The sequence below is a fragment of the Corvus moneduloides genome, chromosome 15, assembly GCF_009650955.1.
Source record: "Corvus moneduloides isolate bCorMon1 chromosome 15, bCorMon1.pri, whole genome shotgun sequence".
Lineage (NCBI taxonomy): Eukaryota > Metazoa > Chordata > Aves > Passeriformes > Corvidae > Corvus > Corvus moneduloides.
Genome location: NC_045490.1, coordinates 7,693,037 through 7,708,665, shown reverse-complemented (window position 1 = coordinate 7,708,665; position 15,629 = coordinate 7,693,037).

Below are 15,629 nucleotides of genomic sequence, written 5' to 3'. Positions count from 1 at the left end.
TGCTGCATTCAGAGTCATTAAAGAAAGTAGAAACCTGTGTTCCTGGGTTCCTGCTGCATTGCATATCATAGGAAGAAAAATGAAGAAAAAGCCCACATTAATTACTGTTGGCTTAAATAAATGTGTTTATGTTTGCCATGGCAGCAGCCAGCGGCTGGTGACACAGACACCCCTTCTCGGAAGCTGCTCCAGCAGAGCTTCCCAGGGGCTCAGCAAAACCTGGAGACAAAAGGGACATTCCAGCCTCTCAGCCCTAATGAAAACAGAGCTCATTAACGTGATCAAAAACTTCAGTGTCTTCAACCTGTTCCTATCCTGAACGTGCACTTTCAGTGATTGCTTTAATGTTTGGGAAGGTAAAAAGGAATTTCCCAAAAGCCCATCTGGGCTGTGGCACTGATTTCTCCCTGGAGCTCCCATGTCAGGGTGCTGGTGGCTGCAGGAAGCACTGTTGCCATCAGTCATTCACACTATTTTATTGTCCTGGAGGAGGAAAATAGCATGGTAACTAATTCCGCAGCTTCGGTTGTGGTTTTGCTTTTATTTTATTTATAAGTAATTGTGGAGTGAGAAAAATGAAAGATAGCACTTGGGCTCTATCTAAATAACTCCTTTGCCCACCACTGTGCCCATGCTATAATCTGTAGACCTATCTGCACTCTCAGTAAACTCTTTAAAGATTTAATCAAACAAATTAATCCCTTAACTCGCCTGTTCCCTCATAGCTGTCATTCAGGAGGCAGCTTATTTTCTGATTTCTAAGAGCCCGATTTCTGCCAAGTGCAATTTTAAATGACACAGTCCTTAAAAAATGCCCAGATAAAAGATTTGCTCTGAAACCCCCAGTCTATATCATGGAGTTTGCTGTAAATGAAATTGAGATCCATTTAAATTCAACCCCATGCCACTGAGCTCTGTGAAAGGCAGGGCCTGCTCAGAGCTGTGGGAGGGGGTGATGGGATTTAGCAGGACTGGATCTCCTCCCAGCCCCACTGCTGGCTGCTCTGACCTTGGCCAAATCATTTAAACGCTCTATGCTGTTTAGTCATCTGTAAAATTAGTATATTACTATTTACCTACCTCCAAGAGATAAAGTGAAGGTCACCATTTGTGAAATACTTGGAGACCTTCGGGGGAACAGAACTTAGGTCGTGTCTGCTGGTTCCCAAACAGCACCCTGAGCCAAATCCTGCAAATCCCAGGTCTTTGGCTGATCTGAGGGAAGAGATCCCAGTGCCATGGGGTAAGCAGCATCTGGATGAGGGCCAGCAGCCGAGATGGGTGTTTGTCAGGTCTAGTAACAAATTACTGTTTCTAGAAAACTAACCTGGATCAGCTCTGCAAAGAGTTCTAAGGTTTAAATCATGAATTGAACTATTTTCACTTGAAATGGCAAAATAAACAGCTCAGTGCCTGCTGAAACTCTGCAATGTTCGTCATTTAAACAGGAATGAAACTGGAAAACCTTTAATTGGTTCCACCAGCCATTTTTCCTGGAAACACATCCCATCCTACAGACTGCACAGGCACTGCTTGAATTGCTGATGGAAATGGCCTTAGGATCTGATGTATCCAGTGGCTGCTGAGCCATGTCATAGCTTTTCTTTTTTACCCAGATGTTAAGGATGCAAAGAGATGCCAATACCTGCTAATAGGCAACTAAAAAAAGCTTTATGCAGAAAATGTAAATTTAAATTTTTGTGCTTCAGTATCTTTCAGTCTTTTCTTTATAGCTGCACCCAAAAGTGACGCTCAAAGAGATAAGCTGGAGGCAGATGCCTTGGGTTCAATGCTGTGCCCAGGTCAGTCCTCTCACACAGATTTTTACCAGTGTTGAGGCAAAGTTTTTGTCAGACAAGTAAGGACTCATCTGGATCAGATTTAGGGGCTGAAGTGCTGGGTTAGGATTAACCAAACAGAAACAAATACATGGCAGAGGTGGGCAGGCATACGAAAAAGAAAAAACACCCTCACACTACACTGATGGGCAGTGCCTGGCACTGCACTGAGCCCAGTGTGCTCTCCTTTATCTCCAGTGGCCATGTATGGAGAACAGGCTGCTGGAGAGGCAGGTTAACAGAGCCACTGCTGGCTTCACATTTGTGGCCCTTTCTTTCATGCTTTATAGGCAGTTGTCACGTTCTTCAATCTCGTGGGTTGCTGTTGGGAGAGCATTCCACCAATACAGTACAGTGTCCACCTGGCTCCTCCAGAAGGTGGCCAAGAATGAGGAGACTTCCTAGGTCCAGAAATCTCGAGCATATGGTTAAAACCAAGTACAGTGACACAGGCACCTGCCCACACAGACCTCTCTGTCTCCAGCTCCATGGGGCTTTTGCAGGAGCTGCTCTGTCAGGGCACGGAGCTTCCCACAGAAATCGCTGTATCATTAACCTGAGCTTGGCTTTGAACCAGGGCTTTAAGAGTTTATACAAGCAGTAGCTAAAAGGCATTTAATAGTGCACTACAGCCAGTAAGCAATGAATTATTTAGAATATTTTACTAAGAATAATTGCTGTTTTTAAAGAGATTTTTTTCCCAATCTTCCCTGGGGCCTGTAAATGATTTCATGGTAGTAATAGCAAGTAAGAAAAAACCCCAAAATACAAAGCCATCTAATAGAGACTGCCTGGGATCAGCTAAACCATGATGCAGAGGAGGAAGAGTATCTCAAATGTGGTTTCAGAGTTTGTTTCTTAATTAAAGTAAGTGCACAACTGCAGACAATAAAGCAGAGTGCCAAGAGCCAGGCTCACAGCCCAGCAAGTCTGGGCAGGATTGTGTACACTCTCACACTCTTAAAGTTGTGGTAACTCCCCCAAAATGCTAAATAAAAAAATAAATCTTGCTGAGGTCCTCATCCTCAGCCTGAGATCCAGTGGGTTCTCCCCAACACAAATCCATGAGCAGCCCCTGCCCCGCCGTGGCACAGCTTCACCTCGGCATAGCCATGACACAGCTGTCCCTAAGCACATGCACTTCATTTTGTCTTCCTTTTAGCTCACAGAACTGTCAAAAATAAACAAAATAATTGGATTTTTTGCAGTTAATTGTGTACTTTTCTCACTGCCGATCTACAACTGCAGTTTTCAGTGGGTGGGCTGGGGGCTCTGGAGCTGAATTTTGGCACAGAGCCTCTTCCCAGTGGTCAGCGAGGAACAGCCAAAGGCCAGAGCACCAACCCTGCCTTGGATGGTGCCATGAGCTGGGGATGGCAGGGTGCCACAGCCTGGGGACAGCAGGGGGGACAAAGCTTTTTCCTGGGGATCCAGCGCAAGTTACTCCAATTGCATGGAAGTAAAGGCTGATGTTCAAGTTACCCACCTGGCCCTGGTCCTGCTCAGGCCAGGGCTGAGGCTTCCAGCAGTACTTGGAGGATGCTCTGCCTGCCCAGAGCCCCCTCTCCTGGAAATTCATCAGCTGCTGTTGCAAAAGCAAAAGAAATGTTTGTTATTTATGTGCTACAGCAGGTTGTGAGCAGTGCTGGGGGAAAAGGGTGCAAGAGAGGAGCATCAGAGGTTCACTGCCCAGTGATTTGAGAGGGGTTAAACTCAAGCAGAGCTTGACTTTTGGAAAGTCATCCTTTCCTGTAATTCCAGGTAACAAAACTCTTTCTTCAAAACACAGGTGGGAAGGGGACGCTTCACTCAGGACACTGAAGAGTCCAGAAGCGAAAGGAAAAACAAACCCACCTCCAAAAGCTCAGTTAAAAAAAAAATCCAAGGGTTTTCCACCTGCCAGTCATTTCCTGTGGATTACAAATGCTTCCTCGAATTAATAGCACTCTGCTCTGTGAGTGTCTACTAATGATAAGCTCCAGGCAAAAGACCCAGAGCAGGGAGCTCTCCATTGATCCTGGTATTGATTTTTTTATCTTTTTCCCTGTTGTTATTGTACATGCAAATGGTTGGTAATGACTCAACATTACGACCACTCTCTTCAAGTGACATTTAGGAAAAAATTATTGAATTAGAGGGTCTAATATGCTGCTGCCCCTCTCTGTCCCCTGCGCTGGGCCAGGCTGGCCTCAGCCCCCTCCTCCCTGGCAGCATCAGAGCGGGACAGGGCTCACTCACTGTTTATCTTTATTCTTACCAAAATTTTGCCCTATTGTGTACTGAACCAGGCACCCTTGGTTCCTCTTGCTCCCCTCCAGCCTTGAAAATCCTCCATGGATGGGGGGATGAGGTGAGAGGCACCCACCCTTGGCATCCCCCACCCCACAGGCAGGATCCTGACCTGAGAGGTGATTTCAGCTCTCTGCACTGAAGCACAAAGCTCCAGCGCTGGGTGCAGGGAAGAGCAAATTCGTGTTCACAGTGTTGCTGGAAGCCTCAGCCCTGGCCTGAGCAGGACCAGGGCCAGGTGGGTAACTTGAACATCAGCCTTTACTTCCATGCAATTGGAGTAACTTGCATTGAATCCCCAGGAAAAAGCCTTGTCCCCCCCCTGCTGTCCCCAGGCTGTGGCACCCTGCCATCCCCAGCTCATGGCACCATCCAAGGCAGGGTTGGTGCTCTGGCCTTTGGCTGTTCCTTGCTGACCACTGAGAAGTGGCTCTGTGCCAAAATGATTAGACAGGAACCACTTTCAGTCATGTACCTTCAAACCAGTAAGTTGTTGGGGCTTTTTAGGGCCGTAATTTTAATCCCCCTAAAGCAATCACTCACTGCATTTTTAATACACATTTTATTTATCAGTTTGAATAAGAACATGGATTTATTCCTTCCACTGTTTGCTGCTACCTGCTTGCTTTGCCTAGGAAAATTAACATGTTAAGTGATAGATCTCTTTCCTTCCCTCTTTCTTCAGTACCTTTGCTTGGGACCAGTGAATTTTGTGCCGTATTCCCCAAAAATGATGGCAAAGAACTGCTAGTTTTCCACAAGCCTCCCCATTTTCTTTCTGCTTTCCCCCCTGTAGCATGCAAACAATGAAGCTGTGTATCCAGCCCAACATGCTACTGTCAACACAAACCAGAAGAACAAAAACCCCAGAAGCACCAAATAAATTTTGTTGAATCTTATTAAAAATAGAGCCCTGTGAGAAATGCCAAGTCTGGGTGTTAGAGGGGAGGGAGGACACCTGCAGTCTCTGGTGCTCCTCCATCCCAGACAGCTCTGGATTTCAGCTGGAAAGACAAAGACTACAGATATTCTTGGGAAATTCCTGACGTTTTCTCCCTCTGGATGGGCCAGAAGTTATCATTAAAGCAGTCTTTCCTCTGGTGTTTTGGTATGCCTTTTTTGGGAACCTCCTCAGTGCAGGCAGAGCCAAGTTTTCCCTGTGGTATCCATCACCCACAGCTCAGCTAGTCACGAGGGATGGCACAAAACCCACTTAGATCCCTCTCTTTGCACTCAAGCAAGTAAATTACTTGCTAAATAGCAAGGGATTGGGGTTTTTTCCCAAAATTTTGTAATGTTTTACAAATTGAGTCCTGCAACAGAGAGATGGTTTATTCTTGCCCCAAAGAGCAGCCTGGCTCAGGAGGTGATGGGGACACTCGACTCAGAAATGGTCCGTGGCAGAACAAGCTGTCTCACCTTGGGGTACCCCGGCACAGCAGTTTTTGGAGCAGATGGAAGAGCAGCTTGTGGCTGGGGGAAATGCTGGGAGTGGGGTCAGACCTCGGCTTTGTCCCATCACCGCCCTGAGGAAAGGCCCAGGGCAGGGGACAGTGGAGGTGTTCGACCTCCTGACAGTGTCCGTGCAGCTCCCACAGCCTCAGCCCTTCCCATGGCCACAGGGCTCAGCCAAAATGAAGTGACCACAGCCCTGCCCCAGGAGGGTTTGCAAAAACCCGGGAGGTTTCTGAGCAAAGGTGTCAGCAAGGTTAACGACACTAAAGGAAAATCATCATCCTGTGCTGTGCCTTATTGAAGAGGTGACCCCTGACACCCCAACCCCAGCAGGAGAGGAAGAAATAGGTGAGAAGTGGGACAGAGGGCAGCAGGAGCCCTGAGGAGCTGTGCTGATCCCTGGAGGAAAGCTCCCTTTTCCCAGCTGTCTTTAAGGCACGCAGAGCTGTAAATGCCTCACGCACATCACATTAGTCTGATGACTCTCCAAGATGTCTAGACTGCTGTTGGAGCTGATAGGAAGCTGGCATCATCCGAGCTCTTTGAGCCTTTCTTGCTTTTTCTTTTTTTTAACTGGTAATAAGATTCTTTTCATATTATGCACTGCTGGAAAGTCCCATTCGCATGCAGACAGCTGCTGTGTTTACAGACACCATCCAAAATGCAGCTAAACACGACAGCTCGCTTCAAGCCGAGCAGCAGGCATTTGTTACACTGATTATTTCCAGAGGGATCCCAGGAGCTCTCAGCATTTCCCCTATTTTAAAGTCAAAGCCTCGTCCTTATGCAAAGACAAAAGTCCCACATGGAAACACACTTTGGGAAGAACCTGAAAGGGAAACAAAATCCTTAAACTGAATGACAGCCTGAACACCAGCAGCTCCCATTAATGTTTACCAGAAATACAAATGCTGAACTGAACAGGCTGCTCCCTGTGAGGGTTTGAGGGTCATTCTGAGAGCACAAGAAAGTGTTGAGCTTGCCTTTAGTGCTGAGCAAACCCAATACTTGAAATCCTTCCTTGCAGATCTGTAGAGCTAAAATGAAACTAAAGTAGGGAATTACATCAAGACTGCCTCCATTAAAAGCCAAGTCCATGAGACAGGCAGTTTGGGTGGGTTCCTTCCAAGCAATTTTCCCCCACTATAACACAACAGGAGTTATTTTACAGAAGAAAACAAAGGATAAGAGAGGTAATCTGAAATGCAGTGAAACTGCATATCCCCCAGATGGAAACCCTACATTAAAGCAAACAGGTAAGTTATGGTTATGATACAAAATACAGCTGGTGAGGGAGAAAAGCATCTTAAAGGTATTTGCACATATTTGGTGAGGATGCTTTTGTTGCAGAGCGATGCAGATGCTGCCTATGACGAAGCCCTGTCTCCCACCTCTCCATGCTGGCTTTGCCTTCATCCCAGCCCACTCCTTCAGCAGCCCCTCTGCCCTTGTAAGCCAGCATCAGGTACAAAGCAGGTTTTAATCCAAACCAGTGTGGTGTGGGAAGAGGAGCAGGAGCAGCTCCACACTCACAAGCTCTGTCCTCGGTGCTTTTGTCCATGGCACAGGGCTGGTCACACCTCAGGGGCATTGGGGTGCCTGCTCTGCGGCTGCACAGCTTTCCACCTGAAACACGCTCATCCCAGCTACATATTCCCTCGGATATAGCAAAGTACACAGTGCCCTCTCCTGCCAGGAGCCTGTGTTTGTTCAAATACTCCCCCTCACCGGTCTTTTGGTCCCTTTTAAGGAATGTAAATAATTCCATGCCTTGTTTTTAAAGAATGTTGGTTACAAAGTGTCACAGAGCTTGAAAAAAGGGTGGGATTTTTCCTCTCCGGGCGTTTGGGCTCCGGCAGCGCCTGCAGCCCCAGCCCAGCCCCAGCCGTGACATCTAGCGGGTGATCGGCTGAGCACTGCCCTTCTCTGGAGAGCAGAGAGAAAAGGTCCTTTCCCCCTTCGCACACATCCCCGTCCCTCTGAGGGCTGTCCCACCGGGAAGGGCTCCCGGCAGCCCCAGCCCCGCCACGGGGCCGTAACCCGGCCCTGGGGGAGGATGAGGGGGATGCCACGTTCAGCTTCAGCCGGCAATGAGCCAGAGAAACTAAAACGTGCTCACGGTTCTTTGCTGGGGTCACAGGAAGAAGACTCCAGCTCTATTTTTCAAGCAGCTTCCAGCTGCCCAAAGGCAAGCACCGTTGTTTTCTGTGATGCTGTCTGGCTGCAGCCCTAGACTTTTATTTATGCACAGAAGCATTATGTGATGCAGACGGGCAATATCCAATATTCCTGACAAGCCCCAAAGCTTAAAAAGCTCAAGTCCTTATGGCATCGAGCCACACACACCTGTTCCTCCTCTGCTGGAATGTGGCAGCACCTTTGTATAAGAACATGCATCATAAAAAGGCAAACTAAGATTAAAAGTGTAATTAGATTTCAAAATCAAGTTACGAACGTTTGCTTTTTATTATTTTGTGTCTATTTTTTTTTTTTTTTTTTTTTTTTTTGGTAAAACAATTGCGATCAAACAATACAAGATTGCTGCCAGAAGTTTAACAGAGCTCAGACTCAGGACATGGGCAGGTGCCTGGGTCCAGATCCTGTCCCAGCCAAAGCTGGTCCATCCTGGTTCACTTTCTGCAGGTGCACAGAGAACATTTTCTTTGTTTCCTTTTATTCACCATATTTAGCACAATAAAGAGTTTGTTCAGAGTTAAAACCCAAGTGGGATTTGAAAAAAACGTACAAGAAACTGTTTTAATTTTTAATTCAGATGCAAGAGGAAAACAAGAGATGAGGCTATGACATTCATTATTCCAACATCATGGAAGTCCAGGCTGAAAAAAAACCCAGCAAGAACAAAACTTTCAATTCATTAACAGCAAACCAAAAGAGCATTAAAGTAATTCATTCCACACACAGCTCCGACTGCATCCTGCAGAAGAGGGCAGCAGCTCCCAGCAGTGTTTCCCCATACCAGGACATGTTCTCCAGCCCAGCTGCACCAGGGCCTCATGGAGAACAGGGTGATTTGGGAGCACAGTGGTGGGTTCAGGTAGTGCCAAGCCCAGCCATTCCAGAGCACACCTGGAAGTGCCTTTTGAGCAGCTCTTGGCTACCTGCACAAACCACACAGCTACTTTAACACACTGGAAGAGCTGAGCCTGGCACAAGGAGATGCTCTGCCAGCTGTGTGCAGATCCCTCTGCTTTCTCCCTTGCTGGCTGCTGAGCTCAGCTCTAGCCCCAGGCTGAAGGTGAGAAAGTGCTGATTAACCCAGTTTACAACAACACTCCAGTTGTGTAGCTGACAGGGACTTGGACAACAGCAGGTAGTGACCAGACTAGAGGGAATGGCTTCAAATTAGCAAAGGATGGGTAGATGTTAGATATTAGGAAGAAATTCTTCCCCGTGAGGGTGGTAAGGCCCTGGAAAATGTTGCCAGAGAAGGTGTGGCTGCCCCACTCCTGGAAGTGTTCAAAGCCAGGTTGAATCAGGCTTGGACCAACCTGGGATAGTGGAAAGTGTCCCTGCCCATGGCAGGGGGTGGAACTGGACTACCTTCAAAGTCCTTTCCAACCCCAACCATTCTATGACTCTCTAACTCTGCCATCAGTTTTTGTGTGAAGGAAGTTGTGAGCTTTTACCCAGACACTGCACAGTTCCAGGGCTGATCGACGTCCCTTTTGGAACAGTCACATCTCCCGTCTGTAGTGCAAAGGATACCCCACAAAAGGCATAGCAAGGGTCTGGTCTCTCTGGTCTCTCTTCTAGAGCTCAGAGGCGATTGCAGGGGAACAGGCAGCTGGCACAGGACCAGAACCGAGGGAGGCTGAGTCCCACAGCTCGCCTGGAGGAACTATTTCAAGCATGTTAAATTTTAACCACACATGGCATCGTCTCTGCGCTCCAGGGAGAGGTCACAGCAGAGAATCACAAGCTCCATCCCAAGTCAGTCCAAAATAAGAAACAATTTTTCAAAACATCCCAGCTCTCTGCAAGATAAAAGTCTGGAACAGAGCTCTTCCTCTGCCTCAGGGCAAAAATAAAAAAATATGCAGTCTTTTTCATTGCTGACCTTTACATTGTCAGGAAACTAATACAAGCAATCTTCTTGGAGAAACCACAGGGAAGGTGAAAGGAGAACCTGGCATATGAATAAATGTAAATCCAGAGTGGTGTGGGGGAGGAAATCAACATATGGTGCTCTGCCTCATCGAGATCATAACTGGGAGAGGAAGCACAGAGTAGATGAGATTCCAGCTCTGACACCCCACTGATGTTGCTCTGAGGTACTTTGGGTTCCTATCCTGGAGCTTGGCAGCCACCCTGTAAAAGAAGCACAGAACTAAGGGCTGCTTGTTCCCAAGTCGCAGCCCCATGTACTGCAAACCTGCTGCCTCCAACAGGTCTCCCCCTGTCAGTCATGTGAATCAGTTCCAGTAATACACAGGGCTTGGGGACGGCAACCAGAGGTCAGCTCCGAATTTCCCATTGAGCTCCCTGATTTCACCCACATGGTGTTGTTTTAACAGTGTGACTGCAATGGGGACCACGAGGTCGGACTCCTCCCAGTCCCTCAGCTCCCAAACAGGGACCCCGTTGGCTGCCCTGCTTCTCCATTCTGCCTTAGCAGAGACGCCAGACCAGCTCCCTCCCAGCCTCCCGAGGGCAGCAGCACCGGGATCGCTTCCTCGCCAGGCAGGCAGATGTGCTTGTGGAAATCAGGTCTGTGCAAGAGCAGCTGCTGGTCGGCACAGCTGTGCCTGTCCTTTGGGGTAGGGCGAAAACAGATTAATCAATGAAACCTAATCTGGTTCATCAGAAACTACAGCCATCTGTCAGCTTATTAATAGGCACAGAACTCCTGTAAAGCACTGCCATTAATACTGCAGGAAGATCTTTGGAAGAAAAGTGTAGGTTGCAGCAACTGCAGCACTGGGTGGGGAAGGGTGGTTGATGGTGGAATTTAAACCAGTTTATTATTTCACTTCTGCAAAATCAAATTAGTGGATTCCTCCCCACCTTCCTCCAGTACAGCATCTTCCCCCTCAGACAGCTAAGCCTTACTTACTCGGCTTTTATATATTACACCGCAGGCCTTCTTTAGATTCCCAAAACTGGCACATGTCTGCTCATTTCTAAGGACTCTTCCTACTGAAGGGAATGTAGGTTAAGGTGGGAAAATGTCTCAATAACCTCCCAGACCCAATTTCTGCCAGGAACACATCCCAGCTTTGCCAGGTGGGCAGAGGGAAATGTGAAGAGGTTTTCAGAATGAGACCTGTAAAACACTTACAGAAACACAGCAGCACTTAAACCAGTTCATTTGCATTTCTTATAATCATGAGACTGAACATGTGGGGATGAGGGAGAGAAAACATCTTTCCAGATTATTTTAAACCATCAGAGATGATTATTTCTGAGATATGCATTTAAACTGCAAGGGTTGCTCTTCCTTTAGTTATAACCGAGTTATTTTTGTGCTGTGCTTGATTCTCATGTGAGAACAGGCAGCTAAAATAAACACTCTGTATCTATTCACATCAAAGTTTTTCCGAAAGGAATTGAAATACTGCTGATGTGGCCTATTTTTCCTTAACCTCCAGCTTCTTGTCCTTGAAGCATCGTGACCAGAGGAGTCGCCTCCCTCGCTGCACCGCTGCGATTTGCTCGCTCTGAAGCTGACGCAGTGGATGCTCCAGGGATGAGCAGCATGAGCCATTTTACATCCATGCAATTTTTCTCATGCCTCACCAGCTGGGCACAGCACAGCCAAAACACACATTACAGGCTTCTGCTGTGTCCCTGCTGCCTGCAAAGGGGATACCCCCCTCTCCCTGCACAGCCCTGGGACTGGGACAGTGCTGCAGAATTCCCCTTCCAGCCAGGGAGTTAAATTTAAGGGTGGGCAGCTCTCAAATGGGCCACCTGCAGGTGTCAGAGAAGCTACAACCAACCGAGCTGGGGTAGGCGAGCAGCAGTAGCTCCTGGAGATGGCAAAAAACCAGCCATGGTGACAATGGGAGTGGGCAGCAGATGGGTACAGCAGCTCAAGACCTCAACCTGCTGCATACAAAAAGCAAAGCTGGAGGCTGAAATAAAATCCCAGCTCTGGCAAAATGGACCCTTTCCAAGTACTTGAAAAGCTCCAAACAGCAGTGGGGAGGAAGAAAACAGGACCTGTGTCAAGGCAGAGCAAGACAGACACAAACAAGGTCCCCTCTTGAGCAGAAGAGGCACTGAGTGGGTGACAGCGCTGGAGGGCCTGGGGACAGTCGGCTGGGCAGCTCAGCAGGCTCCTGCCGAGGAACCATGATTGAGGAGAACTCTCCTTCAAGGTATCAAAACTTGCCCAGCCAGAAGACTCCCAAGAAACCAACACAGCTCTAAGTCATGTTTTGTGGGATCAGGAAAAGACAGGACACGTCCCAGGGGATGGCAGTGACAGCTTCGCTTGCCCTGGGGACTTGGCAGCAAACCCTCACAGCACCACCTGTCAGCTCTGAGGATGCTGATGGCCAGATAGAAGGCCGAGTACAAATCTATAATTGCAAGGTAGAGGATTTTAAACACTATGAGGCGTCAGGGAAGGCATCCTTTCCTACAGCATGTAACCAAGTGCAGGGTCTGTGGATGCTGCTGTAGTCAATGCCTCCCTGCATCACTGGGAACAGCACCAGGATCCAGCACTACAGGATTAGGTAGGCAATTATTCAGTTATCCAAACTCATTTTCATGTAAGGTGCTTGAGGAACTCCAGAGCATCTAAAAGACTTTTTGCAGGGCTGCACAGAGCTCTTGAAAAGCCTCTGGTCTATTGTGTATTTTCTCTTTTTGCCTTAATCCAATATCAAGCATTTCTCCAGGGAATAATGTGCAGGCTGCTCAGCAGCATTAGCAGTAAGTCATTATTCTTCACAAATTGCAAGTCATGAATTTTAACAACTCTGAGGAAAGTGTTCATTAGTATTTTCCCAATTTCACGATTAGAAATTGAATAGAAATTTACCCATAGCTTGTTATCAAAGCCAAAAGGCAGCAGCATTTCCAAGTTTCACTTTCCAAGGACTGCTGCTCTGCTATTGTGTAGTTAAAAGGAATGAATGTTTTAAATATAACATTGTTAATTAGTTAAAAGTTACAAGTATGTCATGCAAATTGACATAAACAAGAAAATACCTCAACGTGCAGCATTTGAACAGATGGCAAGTGGGTAATGTCAAATTACACTTTGCCTTGCGTAAAGAAAAAAAATCCATTTAATCTTTAACTTCCTGAAGTATTCCTCAATTTCTTCTAAGTAAAGGAACTGTTTGTAGGATTTTAGTCTTTCTTTTTTTTTAATATCTTTGCCGTATTCTTCTTCTATTTTCCCCTGCAGTACAAGGGAACTGCAATTCAAGCAGAATCATCAGTGTCTCCTAAAATACATTGCATTGCCATTTGCTGTTACACTACTGGAGCATTCCACTACAAAAACAAAACCCTAAAAAAACCAATCAACCCACAAACTGACTCCTTTGGCCATATGGTTATTTATACTTATTATAAATTAGTATAACTAAAAATTGCAGCTTTTAATACGTAACACCAAAGACTGGAAACATATTGGGGGTGCCAATACTTGTATTTATGGGAACATATGTTTCAAAAGGCTAACTTTAAAAGACTAGAACTTTTCTAAGGGGGGAATTAATCTTGTGGTTTACAGTATCTGTGTTTCTACCAGCCTGGAGCAGAACAGAGCACTGCAGTTGGAGTTTCAGGGGATGCTTTGGAAACTGGGACAGCAACGTAAGTGGTACAGGCTGGGGGGAGATGGGGATGAGAAATGCAGAGAGAGCAAAGGAAGATACAGAGAGAAGAAATGAAAAGCTCCAAAGAGCAATGGAGAAGTTCTTTGGAACCTTTGGAGAAATGCACGGGTGGAAATAAACAGGAGTGCGTCACTGGGAAATGGAGCTAAACTGGGGGAGAGAGAAAGGCCAGTCCCGGTGTCAGCACAGGCTCCTGTTGAGGTGAAACAGGAAACCCAACCCAATTAGAAAACCTTGGCTGCCAATTATGCAGTGAGCAGTTGTTACAAACACGATGGGACCCCAGGAGCTCTGCACTGCCCTGCTAATGCCAGGGACACTTTCTCTTACCACTGGAAAAATCTTTGGGACTCTTGACACAATCCCCTCCCAAGCCAGCCTGTGCAGTGCACTGGGGCAGCGCTCTGGTACTTTTCAGGTGGCTTTGAGTGATGCTCTAAATGCCTGAGTGGTTTTAATCTCAGGATGCCACGCCTGCTGGAGTGTTTTACCAGCCATCCCAGAGGTGCCACAGGTACTACCTGGGCTTTAAGGAGAGTGCTGAGCTCCTACCTGCATCCCAAAGCAGCTGTTGCAGGTAGAGACAAACACAGAAACAAGGAGACAGCACTGCACCTCCCTACGGCTCTCACCTGCACTCTGTGCCTGGGAGCAGAGGTGCTGTTCCTCCCACTGAAGGGATATTCTTCACTCATGGAGAGCGAGGAGGTCTCTTACAAAGCCATTCGCTCCTCTGCATTATAATTAGCCTCCCTACAGCACTCCCAGAAGAACACACTAGTTTCAAGAAATACAGTAACTACCTTGATACAGCATTAATGACACAGTTAAGTATCAACAAAATAACCCCTGTTCTTTTAACCCACTGCAGAACTGTCACATAAACAAATAGCATGTTACTTAAACCTGTACCAACCTAAAACTATACTTTGTATGATAAAAACATGTGGTTCATTATTTGCTCTTCCAGCCAGATTAACTGTAAGAGAGGCCACCTACCTGAGAGGTGTCACCAAAGCAGCCAATGGTGTGTAAGCAGAAAGCATACAGATGTTTTTCTCCTTCCCCAAAGAATAGCAAGCAGCTTGTTTTAAGACCGAATATGAATGAATCAAAAACCCGGAGTCTTACCCCACAAGGCTCATGGAATGAGACAGCCCTGCTCTGTTCCAAGCCCCAGGCAGCACTGCAAATCTTCATTCCCAAGTGCCTCCTGGCCAACCCCTTCCATGCACTCGTATGAGTGCGTCACTGAACAAGAGCCTGTTTCATTGCCACCTTCCCACCAAGCAATCACAAATGAGCAGGTTTTTCATTTGAATTCCAGCACTTGCTTTCTTCTTTTTTTCTACTCTCTTTTTTAGACCTCATTGCTATGAAGAATATCAACTTCTGAAGTCCCGCTTTCCTCAAAAAATATTTGAGTCTTGTTTAATCACACCGCTTCCTCCTTACTTTTTTAAAACTGTCCTGCCAGCATCGAGAACTTGCAGGAAACATAAAGAAAAGGTATTGCATAAGTGAGGAATGTTCTTGGGTAATGCTTTGTAAAGCACTTCCCCGCTCACACATCATCCTGTTTGATTTTTTTTGTTGCTGTTGGTCTGTATTTAACAGATTAAATCTTCCTTGTAGCCCAAACAACAACCTGAAAAACATCCCATCATCTAATACAGGGATGCTTTGGGATGTCCTGGGCATCCCTGCCTTATCCAGATACTCTATTGCAAAGCCCTGTAGAGAAGAAGTAAAACTTCCATGTTCTCCACATAAGAAATTAACACTGCTGTAAAAAGAATTTCAGACTGTCCCAGGTGAAGCTTTCACAACAACAAAGGCTGGCTGAGAGCCCTCACCCTGGATCTGGGAAGGCAGCTGTTAATCCTCCCTTTAATATCAGAAACCCTTCATTAAATCCAGGAGATCAAAGCAGCAGTTCAGTTTTACTTCCCATTCCCTGGAGCTAGAGTAGACAGCTCTGCGAGGTGCCTGGAAACCTCATCACTGTCTTTGCAAAAATACTCACATCGTCCTCAAAAGAAGCACAGTGGAACTATTTTTTCAAGCTTCTACCATTTAAACAACAACCCCCTCCCCCCCCCCCCCCGTAAGTTTCAAAACACACTTGGCAGCAAAACCAAGTGCTGTTAATGTGCCCCAACATTCCAGTTGTTCAGGAAAAAGCTGCTCCAAACATTTTCTTAAAGTTTTTTCATGCCAACACTTA